The sequence below is a fragment of the Bactrocera tryoni genome, unplaced genomic scaffold (assembly GCF_016617805.1).
Source record: "Bactrocera tryoni isolate S06 unplaced genomic scaffold, CSIRO_BtryS06_freeze2 scaffold_25, whole genome shotgun sequence".
Taxonomy (NCBI): domain Eukaryota; kingdom Metazoa; phylum Arthropoda; class Insecta; order Diptera; family Tephritidae; genus Bactrocera; species Bactrocera tryoni.
The window spans coordinates 401,124-415,367 of NW_024395977.1; the positions used below are offsets into that span (position 1 = coordinate 401,124).

General features: G+C 43.7%; 1 protein-coding gene across 6 annotated transcripts in view; it reads right to left on the reverse strand.

The window, feature by feature from the left end:
• Positions 1–14,244, reverse strand: part of LOC120780613 — a 67,185-nt gene that overhangs the window by 3,972 nt on the left and 48,969 nt on the right. The window lies entirely within an intron of this gene.

The window sequence follows — 14,244 nt, forward strand, 5'->3', positions numbered from 1 at the left end:
TTTTCAGTACCAATTGGCAGTGTGGAATGGACACACTAACCACCTTGGTAGGGTTCGAGGCCCATCTAAAACCTCTGCCGTGCTTTGGGTCCGGCACCCGGTTGCAATGCAACTCCACATTGAACTGACAAAGTCAGTTCTTCCCGCGATTTGGGTTTTAACCACAACCACCACGATACTCCCCTGAGGGCCAGTCCGCACGAGCAGGTTGGAGCGAACTCCAAGGGCTCCTGCTCCCGTGGTACCAGAAGTAAGTCTCCGGTCAGACCTCGTAGCCGAAACTACTACCAGTTGAGCTTCCATACGGCTCTGGACTGGTGGCCAGGGGTTGGACCCCATACACACATCCCTTACACACACCAATCATACAGAAACTAAAACCCTAATTTCCAGCTAACCGCCTTCGCCGCTTAAATAATTCACGCGCATACGACCCTAGCTGTTCGGTATTCCGACTAGTGGAGATCATACCACTAACATCTAATCGTCCATCAGTCCAGCTAATCCCCATACCACCCAGATCCCTAATGTCCGAGTACATCGGGCACTCCGCAATTAAATGCGACCAGTTTTCTAAAACTGCCCCACAAAAACACCCCGACGTATCCGAAAGGTGCCTCTGATGCAAAAATGCATTCAGAGGCCCATGCCCCGTAAGAAGGAAACCCAGACTCAGACAGAATCTGAAGTCTGGGTTATCCACAACGAACCCCACGTCCCGAATGTACTCGTACGTCACTCGGCCGTTAGGACTATTGTCTCAACGTTCTTGCCACCTACACCTAACCCTATCATCTAGGAGCCTCTTGCTCCCTAGATATCCCTCCCTCTCCACATCATCGTCGGAAATCCAGTCATTCCGCAGCAATGACACACTCAAGCCCCTTCTTAACCTGAATGCAACAGCACGCTGTATGACAATCAGGTCAAGAGGGGGTGCACCTAACAGAACCTGCATCGCATCCGTTGAGACGGTGCGACATACAGGCAAACATGCAAGCATCATGCAACGCTGGATTGAGAGGAGTTTTTGAGAACCCCAGACAGTCGTGGCTGTCTCCCACCATACAGGGGCTCCATAAGTGGCACAGGCCACAAACAAGCCACGATATATGGTGCGGACAGCACGACGTCCGAGACCCCAATCGCTCCTCAAAATCCGTCGTATTTTGCCTACAGTTGCCTGCAATCGCTCCTTCACTTTCGCCAAGTGTGGAGTAAAACACATCCTTTCACTCATGGTCAGTCCCAGATATTTGACTTGCGTCACGTATCTGATGCTGACCCCATTCACACGGACAATCGGTGGACGACCCGATGACAATCTACCTTTCAGCAGCATTGCCACCGTTTTGTCCATCGATATGTCGACCCCCACACCTAAACCCCAAGAATTAACGATCTCTAAGAGATCTCCTCCCGCCCGTTCTAACTCCGCTCTCGAGCGACCTTCAACCATAAGAAGAAGGTCGTCCGCATACGCACAACATTTACAGAGTGGCTCGAGCTGCCCAAGCAGAGTGTCCATCATAAGGTTCCAAATATATGGACCACAGATGGAACCCTGCGGGCAGCCTCGAACAACTCCGATCTCCACACTCCCATTCATGCCGACAAGAAAGGCCTTTCTGTCCGAAAAATAACTCCGCCAAAGAGTAATATCCGGACAGCCAAGCTCCTCCAGCCGTTGCACCACTCGACCCCAGCTTAGGTAATCAAGCGCCTCCTTGAAGTCAACAAATATGCCAAGGACATATTGCCCAATACCTGTAATGTCCGGTCCCTTAATTGGGAAGGTGCAGCTGCCCTGACATCACCGCCGTCTAAGAAATGTGATGGTCGGGACAAGGATAGAGACGAGTAGGTCCTTGTGGCATTTACTACAGTGGCCAAACAAAGGAGCGCAAGTTTGGTGTGGGATTCGTGGTGGGAGAGAGACTCCGTCGCCGAGTATTATCATTCACTCCGGTGAATGAACGTCTAGCCACAATCCGCATCAAAGCAAGGTTCTTCAACATATCGCTGATTTGCGCCCATGCCCCGACGGAAGAGAAGGACGAGGTGACCAAAGATGCCTTCTATGAGCGCTTGGAGCGCGCTTATCGTGCTTAGCGACTTTAACGCCAAGGTGGGCAAAGAAGGTATCTTTGGCACTACGGTCGGTAAATTCAGCCTCCACGACGAAACTTCCCCAACTGGGTTGAGGCTGATTGACTTCGCCGGGTCCCGAAATATGGTTATCTGTAGTACTAGATTCCAGCATAAGAAGATTTATCAAGCTACCTGGCTGTCTCCGGATCGAAAACTACCAACCAGATCGATCATGTGGTGATAGACGGAAGACACGTCTCCAGTGTTTTAGATGTGCGTGCGCTCCGAGGTCCTAACGTCGACTCGGACCACTATCTTGTTGCAGCCAAGATTCGCACCCGCCTCTGTGCAGCAAAAAACGCACGCCAACAAACACAAGGAAGGTTCGACGTCGAGAAGCCGCAATCACAACAGACAGCCGAACGATTTTCTACTCGGCTTGCACTATTGCTCTCTGAGAGCACTCGTCAACAACTCGGTATAAGGGAACTGTGGGACGACATTTCAAATTCCTTACGTACAGCTGCAACCGAAGCCATTGGTTTTCGGAAAGTGCAGAAGAACAGCTGATACGACAAGGAGTGCCGTGTCGCAGCGGAGAGAAAACAGGCTGCCTACCTCGCAACGTTACGATCGACCACAACACGTGTGGGATGGGATAGATACCGAGAGTTGAAAAGGGAAGCGAGACGCATTTGTAGACAGAAAAGAAAGAGGCTGAAATGTGTGAGTACGAAGAGCTTGATAAGCTGGCCGACAGTGGTAATGCTCGAAAATTCTACGAAAAATGCGGCGGCTTACAGAAGGTTTCAAGACCGGAGCATACTCCTGTAGTAGCATAGCATACTTAAATTGTGGAGGGAACACTTCTCCAGCCTGCTGAATGGCAGTGAACGCACAACACCAGGAGAAGGAGAACCCGATTCCCCAATCGATGACGATGGAGCAGACGTTCCATTGCCCGACCATGAAGAAGTTCGAATAGCAATTGCCCGCCTGAAGAACAACAAAGCGGCAGGGGCCGACGGATTGCCGGCCGAGCTATTGAAACACGGCGGCGAAGAACTGATAAGGAGCATGCATCAGCTTTCTTCATATGGTCGGACGAAAGCATGCCCAACGATTGGAATTTAAGTGTGCTATGCCCAATCCATAAAAGAGGAGACCCCACAATCTGCGCCAACTACCGTGGGATTAGCCTCCTCAACATCGCATATCAGGTTCTATCGAGCGTATTGTGTGAAAGATTAAAGTCCACCGTCAACAAACTGATTGGACCTTATCAGTGTGGCTTCAACAACCGACCAGATATTCACCATGCGCCAAATCTTGGAAAAGACCTGCGAAAGAAGAATCGACACACACCACCTCTTCGTCGATTTCAAAGCTGCTTTCGACAGCACGAAAAGGAGCTGCCTTTATGCCGCGATGTCTGAATTTGGTATCCCCGCAAAACTAATACGGCTGTGTAAACTGACGTTGAGTAACACCAAAAACTCCGTCAGGATCGGGAAGAACCTCTCCGAGCCGTTCGATACCAAACGAGGTTTCAGACAAGGCGACTTCCTATCGTGCGACTTCTTCAACCTGCTTCTGGAGAAAATAGTTCGAGCTGAAGAACTAAATAGAGAAGGTACCATCTTCTATAAGAGTGTACAGCTGCTGGCGTATGCCGATGATATTGATATCATCGGCCTCAACACCCGCGCTGTTAGTTCTGCTTTCTCCAGGCTGGACAAGGAAGCAAAACAAATGGGTCTGGCAGTGAACGAGGGCAAAACGAAATATCTCCTGTCATCAAACAAACAGTCGTCGCCCTCGAGACTTGGCTTGGAACCAGCATTAACACCACTAATAATGTCAGCCTGGAAATCCAACGCAGGATTGCTCTTGCCAACAGGTGCTACTTCGGACTGAGTAGGCAATTGAAAAGTAAAGTCCTCTCTCGACGAATAAAAGCTAAACTCTATAAGTCGCTCATAATTCCCGTCCTGCTATATGGTGCAGAGGCTTGGGCGATGACAGCAACCGATGAGTCGACGTTACGAGTTTTCGAGAGAAAAATTCTGCGAAAGATTTATGGTCCTTTGCGCATTGGCCACGGCGAATATCGCATTCGATGGAACGATGAGCTGTACGAGATATACGACGACATTGATATAGTTCAGCGAATTAAAAGACAGCGGCTACGTTGGCTAGGTCATGTTGTCTGGATGGATGAAAACACTCCAGCTCTGAAAGTATTCGACGCAGTACCCGCCCGGGGAAGCAGAGTTTCCACTCCGTTGGAAGGACCAAGTGGAGAAGGACCTGACTTCTCTTGGAATATCCAATTGGCGCCACTTAGCGAAAAGAAGAAACGACTGGCACGCTGTTGTTAACTCGGCTATAATCGCGTTAGCGGTGTCTACGCCAATTAAGAAGAAGAAGAATACCATTAAATGAACAAAATAAATATATTTATATAGTAATTTAATATCAGGCTTACGAATTGAAGAATTCAAACTAACTTTTTCTCCACATCAGACATCAGACATTTTGAAACAAATTGAATATCAGCTGACTATTCCCGCCCGCATTGCCAACACACTTCGTTTTTAAGTGAAAATATGAAATAAGCTAAATCTTACGATGGTCAAATAAAACACAGCTATTACAATTAATTTCATGTTATATATTTTAAAACCAAAGATAAAGGAAATTGTATTTCTTTTTGTTATCTGAACCATTCAAGTTATCTAAAATATGGAAAACAAAACATAATCTGTACGATTTCAACTCGATAAATTTGTTGTTGCTTTTACATATGGTATATTTCTTTACGAGAAAATCGTGCGTAAATAGAGCGATGCCGAATAAAAGCGATAACAATATCTACAAAAATTACATATAGTCAGTGCAACATGCTATGAAAGACTAAGAAATGTTCAGCTAAATTAAATTCTTAAATCACCTAATTAATATATATTGTATTTTCTGCTTCATGTATATTATTTTAATTTTATAGAAAACTAATGAAAGACTTCATGTAATAAAGTGTAAAAGTAATAAAAACTAAAAATTTATATTATTCCTGTTGTGGATTTTAATTTCATACCCATCTTATAAAAACTTTGTTAATTCTGTGATAATAATTGTGTACAAATAATCTTGGGTGGGGCTGAACTCAGGCTACTACCGGGGTCACAGCAGGCGGATAGTGGACGGCCTACGCTAAGTAGGTTAGCTGCGAATAGTAAAATGCAGCCCCCGACCAAGAGCTGCAGGAGAGGAGGGCTTGGCTCAAAACGCCTAATATGCCCAATGAACCTCCGGCGAAGAGGCGAGAAGATGCCGCCTTTAAATAAGCGTCCACAACCCCCACCGGGGTTGCACCGAGGGAGAACCTACCCACGAGAGGGAGGCAACAAAGCGACGAGGGAACCATACAGTAAGCAGCACCAAAAGTGCACAGACGACGGCGAAAAACCCTGGACAAGCGCCCATCAGAATCGAGGCCAGTAAGGTTCTGATTATGGAATACTGGAAACAAATAATGGATTAGTCTAACAAAGGGCTGGTGAGGGCAGTATTCTACAACCTCAGTAGGTAAGAGTGACATCTTACCGAAATGGCTGGCAGGCTAATACTGCTCTCGCCTCCGTCTCGTTAAAACCCTGGCAGGTCTTCAAGTACGTTCAATGCACGTCGCCAAAAATTTTTTTTTTTGGCCGTACAGGTTCAGTTGAGACGAGCTCCTGATTCGTGCCTGAACCTGGCTCTGAACACAAGCTCTCATAAGGACTTGTGTCAACCCTAGCGTGGCCTCCCTGCTTGCATAGATAACCACGGGGTTCATAAAGGGCAACTGTTACAACGTGCGGAGATAGCGGCTTGAAGCGGAGACCCACTAGATCTAAAATGAGTACACCACAACAACAACAAAAACACCAACAGAAGGAATCACATAAAGAACAACAAAACAAAGATGCTCAATACGGGACCGTGTTCCGCAGAAGTAGTAGGATGCTTAGATCCCCTATACTGACCATCACTCCCAAGCAAGTCGAAAAAGCGGGAGAAAAAATTGCCTCAAAAGAAACTCCTGTCACACAGGAACCACCAGCAAAAAGAGAAGGGAAGAGCACCCCAGTGGCCACCACAGAAGGACCTCAAAACTCACCGAAACAGGAGTACATCACTCAAATGAGACGATTAGAAGAGGAATCTTTGGAAAAATGTAAGAGTATCGTTCAAATCATGAAGACGGCGATGGCAAAGCAAAAGAACGTCAGCTTGGATGTCAAGAACGGGGCGGCACAGTTGGACGAACTCTTTGATGTAATGAAGAGTTACCGCAGAAACTGGCTCATCGCAGAAAATGAGAAAAGACGCGGACTTTTAAGCAGACGGATCATGACCCCAGAGCCAACAACCTCGAAGCGGCGGGCGACAAGCCCAGTGGAGCCTCGAGAAACAGTGCGACCAAGAAGCGAAAAGGACGGCCAGTGGCAGAAAGTCTTGCCCAAAAAAGCAAGGAAGACACTCACAACCGAAGGAACGGAAAACAAAAAGCCAAAAAGGGAGGACAACAAGGGAAGAATACCGTCTCAAATCAGAGAGCAAAAAGAAGGCCCAAACGACAATCGGAGGCCATAATCATTAAGCCAGCAGAAGGAAACAGCTACGCCGAGGTCCTCAAGAATATCCGTAGCAAGGATCAAAAGGAGCAAAAACCTAAGAGAAGCGGAGGTAAAAATCAAAGGGATCCGCAAAACAAGATCCGAGGCTCTACTACTAGAGCTGGAGAAGGGACAATCCACAAAAGCCAGTTTCTGCGAGGCACTCAAGACGACCCTCCGAGAATCCGCAATTGTGGCCGACCTTAAGACAAAAGCAACAATAGAGATCAGAGACCTCGACTCCCTTTCAACAAAGGAGGAAGTAGCAGAGGCTGTAAAAAAAGTGCTACAAGACTCCATCGGAGACTTGACGATAAGCATAACAGCACCTAACATAAGAGAGCAGGTCAGGGCATATATAACGCTCGACGAGGATAAGGCTGACACACTGATGCGACAGGCACGCATAAAAATCGGCTGGGTTAATTGCAGGCTCCGACTGAAAGAAACCCCAAAAAGATGCTTTCGCTGCTTTGGACCAGGCCATTTAACCTGGGACTGCAAAGGACCCGATAGAAGAGGAGAAGGGGTCTGAATAAAATGCGGCCAACCAGGGCCCCATTGCACCATTCACTTAGCACTTTTCACTTTGATGATGATTTTTGAAAAGAGTTTTTTTTGAAAAGTAAAGTTGGTGAGTGTTGCACTTTAAACTTATCAATAAGCTTTTCAACTTGTCGAAACTGACGAGCACTTTGGATAAGTTGATTTGATAAGCGTTGCACCAACAATTTCTTTTGCTTTGCAAATAGAGAAAACTTTTCCAATAATGTGCTAAGCGCTCTCAATGAGAAGTGGAGCAAAGCAATGTACGTTTCGATAATATTGCTCAGTTTCTCTTTATTATTTAGAGTGCTATGTCGCGTGCACAAAACAAAGCCAATAAATTGGCCGTTTTACAAGTTATAAAGGAGAAAAAAGTAAGTTTATTTTGATTATCATATTTAGAATGTATACATGAATATGCAATAAATATATTTATCTACATCTAAGGATTCTTTATTTGGATCTGTTCAAAATAATTCAACTTGCAAAACGCAAAAGCAAGATGGTTGGACTGAAGTTCTAAAGACGGCACAATCCCTCGGACTAGCTGCTGCTAATCGCGAATGGACTTATGCCAGAGATAATTTATTTGGCCTTTGGAAGAGCCGAACTTTGGTAATTTTGTTATAATTTGTTATTTTCAAAGAATTTTCGGTCGATTCTAGGAATAGCAATTAAATAAAAGCAAGTGAGCTTGCAAGTGAGTGAAATTTATTTAAATGCACAAACGGTCTAATTCAGCTAAAGCAACAAAATTGCAAGAGTATTTCTGTAGTTTTGTTGTTTACACCATTATTCGCTGCGACGATTAAATTATTGTTATTCCTTAGATTTTTTGCTGCAGCTAACAGTTATTTTCAACAAGATTCAATTCTTACTTCGTGTACATGCACAGCAGGATCTTTTTTTTTTTAATAATTACCTAGTTATAATTTAAAAATTCGCTTCATTTTAGGCGAAAAAAGACAATGCCAAGAGGACAGGCACTGCGGGTGGCAAAAACGTATTGCTAGATGAAGTCGACAACTACATACTTGACATTTTGGGCAATGAGTCGACAGTTGTTCAGGGTCTCGGCCAACCCGAAAGCGATGGAGTGTCCTCCAATTTGGACAATATATTGGAACAAATCCAACCAGAAAGGACGAGACCAACCAACAGGAAAATAACATATAATTTACAAGATAGACATGAGGAGTTGAAGCTTGAACTCTTAGAAACCGAAATTTACAAAAATAAGCTAAAAATTTTGTCATTAGAACAAAAATTAGGTTTGAAACGATCAAAATTCACAGCGGATTTGGAGAAGTAGTCAATGAATGAAAATGATAAAACTCTCTCATTAAGTCCGCTGCTGTCGTATTAATAATAATTTTTAGTATATACATATGTATATCATTGAATTATTTGATTTCATTTTTTTCTTTTTATTTTATTTTTTTTTTCTGAAAACTTTATATTAAGAAGAATTTAAGTTTAAAATATATATATATATGTAAATCCAAATCCAAATGAAATAACAAATGTGTACAAATTAAAGTTTCGTAACCTGTAAACTCGTGGGTAAGGCATTAATTTTTTTGTAATAAGGTTTCTTATAAAAGAAGAAATTATTAATTAAACCAATTTAGCGGACTTTGGAGCCTTTCAGAATTGTTTAGTGACTCCGTGTTCTGAAAGGGCTGCTCATTTTCATTTTCATTTGCTCCATTCATAATTCCTTCGTCATAATCCACATCATTTTGTGCATCCATTCGACAAATGTTGTGGAAAATGCAGCACATTATTATTATTTTCGCTGCTTTTTCTGGCTGCAACCGTAAATGGTTCAAGCAAGGAAACTTTTCTTTAAGGATACCTGTAAAAATAACTTGGCTATAAAAATCTTAAAAAACAAATCTATGTCTAAAAGTCATACTGAAACAATTTTCAATAATCCTCCTTGTTTTTTTATGCGCTCTATTAAAAAGCTGATCTTGTGGCGACGTCGGATTGTTTCGCAAAGGAGGAATTAGCCAATTCAGTAACGGATAAGCACTATCTCCTAAAATTACGGCATTAGGGAATGGACGGAATCCGTTTTCAAATCTGCCGAACAAATTAGAATTACGTAGGACTCTGGCATCGTGCACACTCCCTGGCCAATTACAATTTACGGCATAAATCTGAAAATTAGGTCCACAAACCATCATTGCATTAATCGCATGATTTCCGTGCCTATTCACAAATTGTTCCTCGTTAACGTTAGGCGCGTCTATATCAATCATCGTTCCGTCAATGCACCCTGCGACTTGTGGAAATCCACCAATATTAAAAAACTGTGTGGCGATATTTTGATTTTCTTCAAATTCTGGCCAACGAATAGTTACGTCCATGAACTCGTTTATCACGATATTTGCCAATCGATAGATTACTCTGCACACCGTTAATTTGTGAACCCCATGCATTTTCGCAATTCCATGATATTGGCCACCATTACCTAACCAGTGCAGAGTGGTTAATAACTGTTTCAGGGGGTTTAAGCACATATTACGCTTACTAGTGTATTGCAGATGCGCTCCTATTTTTAGCAAAATTTTTTCAATTTGGCTACGAGTTAGCCGAAAATTTTCTACCGCACTAATATCCAAATTGTAATTGATCCTTTCGTTTGTAACACGCGAATTGTGCGAATGTTCGTTTCCAAAATATTAAAAAGTTCGAATCGAAGCATTTTGTTAGTTTTTTTTTTACTCCTATTAATATTTCACGAAGCTCGAGCACGTGCTAAGGCACTGATTAATTTGTTCAGACTAAACTTATCATTGTCATGATAGATATAGCAAAACAATGCAAAACTTAGCAAATTGAGAGAAGAAGAAGGGATAAGTAAAAGTTGTTGGTGCAACGAAGTGCTTACTAAAATTTGCTAATTTGCAAAACTTATTACTTTTCTGCTAAGCACTTTTGACTTTGAATTTCAAACTTTTGGTGCAACGCTTATCAATAGCATTGAGATACATTTTACTTAGCAATACTCAATTGAGTGACTCTCACTTATCAAGTTGGTGCAACTAAAAACTTTGCGTAGTTTTGAGAATTTGCTAAAATGCTAATGACAAGCGGTTGGTGCAATAGGGCCCAGGTCACAAAATGAAAGAGTGCACAAAGCCTCCCTCATGCTGTCTCTGCGTGGAGGCTAAACACGAAAAAGTTGACCATATCCCGGGTTCCACGAAATGTATGGTATATAGGAAATACCAAAACAAATGAATATCTTACATGCCAACATGCATAGATGCAAGGCTGCTGACGCACTACTCTCGCAAATGGTGATGGAGAACGCCTACGAGTTAATCATCATAATCGAGCAATACCTAAAAGAAAGAGAGAGGTACCTGGCTGGAAGATAGCAGCTCGACCGCCGCTATATGGCTACCACCAGGGAGTAACGCCATCGCTGTAGACAAAGGGAACGGCAATGATTTTGTCTGGGCCAAATGCGACCTTTTTACAGTAATTAGCTGCTACTTGACGCCAAGCGATAGCATACAGGAATTCAGGAAAAGCTCGACAATATTGAGGACATAGCCAGGTCTATAGAAGGTCAACTAATAATCGCCGGAGACCTAAATGCCAAAGCCGTAGAGTGGGGTATGCCAAATACGGATTCGAGGAAAGCGCATCCTAGAAATGGCTGCGCGCCTAAGTCTAATAGTGCTCGGGGAGGGAATGCAACCACGTTTAGAAGACCAGGATGTGAGAAACTACCAGACATCACTCTATCATCAGAACGCTTGGCAGGCTCAATAAAGAAATGGAAAGTCCTGGAGGATTACACTGGTAGCGATCACCAGTACATTTCCTTCACTATCGATACTGGAACAAACGCTAACCAGCACAGGAAAAAGACTGCAACACGGAAGTGGAACATTTCGAAGCTAAATACTTTGAAACTGATCTCTGCAATAGACGACCAAAACCCATCTAGCAGCTCCCAAATAATGCAAAAGAAATTGTCGAGCACACAATGTTTAATATAATAAGAGCCTGTAAAAAATCAATGCCCAAGGCTTCCCACAGCAAACATAAGGCAGCAGTCTACTGGTGGACTGAAAATATCGCCCAACTCAGACGCACATGCCTCCGCCTTCGCAGATCCTACACGAGATCCAGGCGCAGAGGAGCCGCACCCGAAGAAGCCGAGCAATACAAAAGCAGCAAAAAAGGAGCTGAAGCACGCCATCGACGACAGCAAAAAGAAAAAAATGGGAGGAACTACGCGAGGATATAAACAGAAACCCCTGGGGACTCGGATATAAAGTAGTTATGAAGAAACTCGGCGCTCGAGCAAAGCCGCCTGACTTAACCACTGTCAAAATGGATCACATCGTGAACGCGCTATTCCCCACACACGAAAGCAGTGCTAGTGATCCAGAACAAACACTAAGATCTGCGCAAATCCCCCTGTTCACCCTTAAAGAGCTGCAGTTAGCCACTGTCAAGCTCAAGGCCAACAAATCACCCGGCCCGGACGGGATCCAGCAGAAATCCTCAAAATAATCGCTGCAGAGCGCCCGGCAGTACTACTGAAAATGTACAACGCCTGCCTTGAAACCGTAATATTCCCTGAACCATGGAAGAAGCTAGTGTTAATCAGTAAGGGAAAAGGAGACCCCAATTCGCCATCAGCTTACCGTCCTCTATGCATGCTTGATACAGCGGGAAAGCTATACGAAAGCCTCATAAAACCCAGACTCGAAGCGGCCATTAACAAAGCTGGAGGATTGTCTCCTAGACAATATGGTTTCAGACCCGGTAGATCAACAATAGGAGAAATAAAAAGGCGTCGTCGAAAGCGTAGAAGCAGCGCAGCGTAGATGGCATAAATATAAAAGATATAGTGTTACTGGCGACTCTAGATGTCCGAAACGCTTTCAACAGTGCTAGATGGGTGGACATGATTGACGCTCTCGAAAAAAGCTTCAAGATACCCGACTACCTCAGGGCTGTGGCGCGGAGCTACCTTAGCAACAGAAAACTGCTGTATGAAACCAAAGAAGGGTCACGACAGATAGCGGTTACGTCAGGAGCAGCACAAAGGATCCATTCAGGCCCAGACTTACATGGAACATCAGCTGACGACGCTATATTAAAACTAGAAATGCCAGACGAATCATACTTAATTGGCTACGCGGACGACATTGCGGCAGTAATCACCGCAAGGGACACAGAAGAAGCGCGAAGAAAGCTGAATCAGGTCATGATACGGACGCAAACATGGCTTGACACACACAACCTCCAGCTCGCTACGGAGAAAACAGAGCTGCTGCTGCTAACAAACAAGCACATACCTCTCGAGATAAGCATGCACACAACTACGGATATTCTTAGGACGCAGAGAGCAGTAAACTGCCCAGGCGTAAGACTGGACCGCAGACTAACCTTCTGGGTTCAAATCCAGCACGCCGCAGGAAAGGCAGCGAAGATCACCTCTCAAACTGAGTCAGATTAATGGCCAACATGGGGGTCCCCAGCCAAGAAAAGAGAAAGCTCTAATGTCGACGGTAATACCAGCGTCTTGATTATACGGAGCCGAGATCTGGGCAGACGCTCTTAAAAAACCGGCGCAAGGTAATGGTCAGAGTGCACCGCACCGCCGCCCTCAGAGTTGCATCAGCGTACCGGACAGTATCAGGTGATGCAATATTAGTTATAAGCGGTAATGACCCAATTGATCTTCAAGAATATGAAAGGAAAAAGCTGTGGGAGCTAAAGAAATCATCCAATAACAACAAGAGCGCAATTCAACAAATAAGGAAAGATACAATAACAACATGGCAACAAAGATGGGAGAATGAAAGTCGCGGCAGATGGACGGCCAGGCTAATAAAAAATCTAGACTTATGGACAAGCCGTAAACGGAGAAGTCGATTTCTACACAACTCAGTTACTATCCGGTCACGGATACTTCAAAAGTACCTCCACAGAATGGGAAAAGTCGAAGAGCCGTCATGCCTATATAACGACGCGACAGAAGACGACGCTGAACACACATTATTCGAATGTGTGCGTTGGCAACAAGAACGTAACTGCCGTAGAAAACCCGGTTGGCTCCAATAAACGCGGACAATTTAGTCAGCGTCAGCGTTGAGAGCGTGAAGCCAACTGGGAGATCAGCAAGAATTTCGCAGCAACCAGGACGCAGGTGCGCAGATGTAAATCTCTCAATGAGAAAAATGGAACGCCACCCTGAAGTAATGCAAACGCGGTCCCAGGGTGGGCGACGGTTCCTTAGAGGGGGGGTTTTTAGTGACCTGCAAGTGGCACATACCGCTGCTGTGACGATAGCACCGATGAGCACCCTTCACCCGCAAAAAAAAAAAAATAATAATAATCTTGTTTGTCAAGACAACATATTGGAAAGATTACATCATCTTTATTTTATTTTATTATATAAATAATTAATCTAAATTAAATAACTGGAGAAATACTCACGTGATCAATTAGTAATATTGATTAGGAAATGAACGAACATTTTTTGTAAAATATTTACATATGTATATAAATAATTTAAAAACTCTTCACACTCGTAGAATATATAAGTTTTGTTACTTCAAAGGAATTTTTAACACCTACACTTAAATCTAAACGATATAATGGCGTACCTAAATAAAAGCAGTAAGCGGCGCGTTAACGCCTACGTGGCATCCATAAATAAAGCAGCAACTTTACGTTACAACTTATACTTATATAAAACGAATTAATTTTTGATAATACTTAAATCCATTGGTACAATCACTAATTATCGAGCGACAAGATATTTTTTCATAAAAATTACACCTTTTTCGCTTACCGCAGCCAACTTTACTGTTTAAAATTACAATTTCTTCGTTATGTACATACTCATGTATATATACAGAATGTCATCAGTAGCGGATTCAGAGGAGGGAAATGGGGATTATTA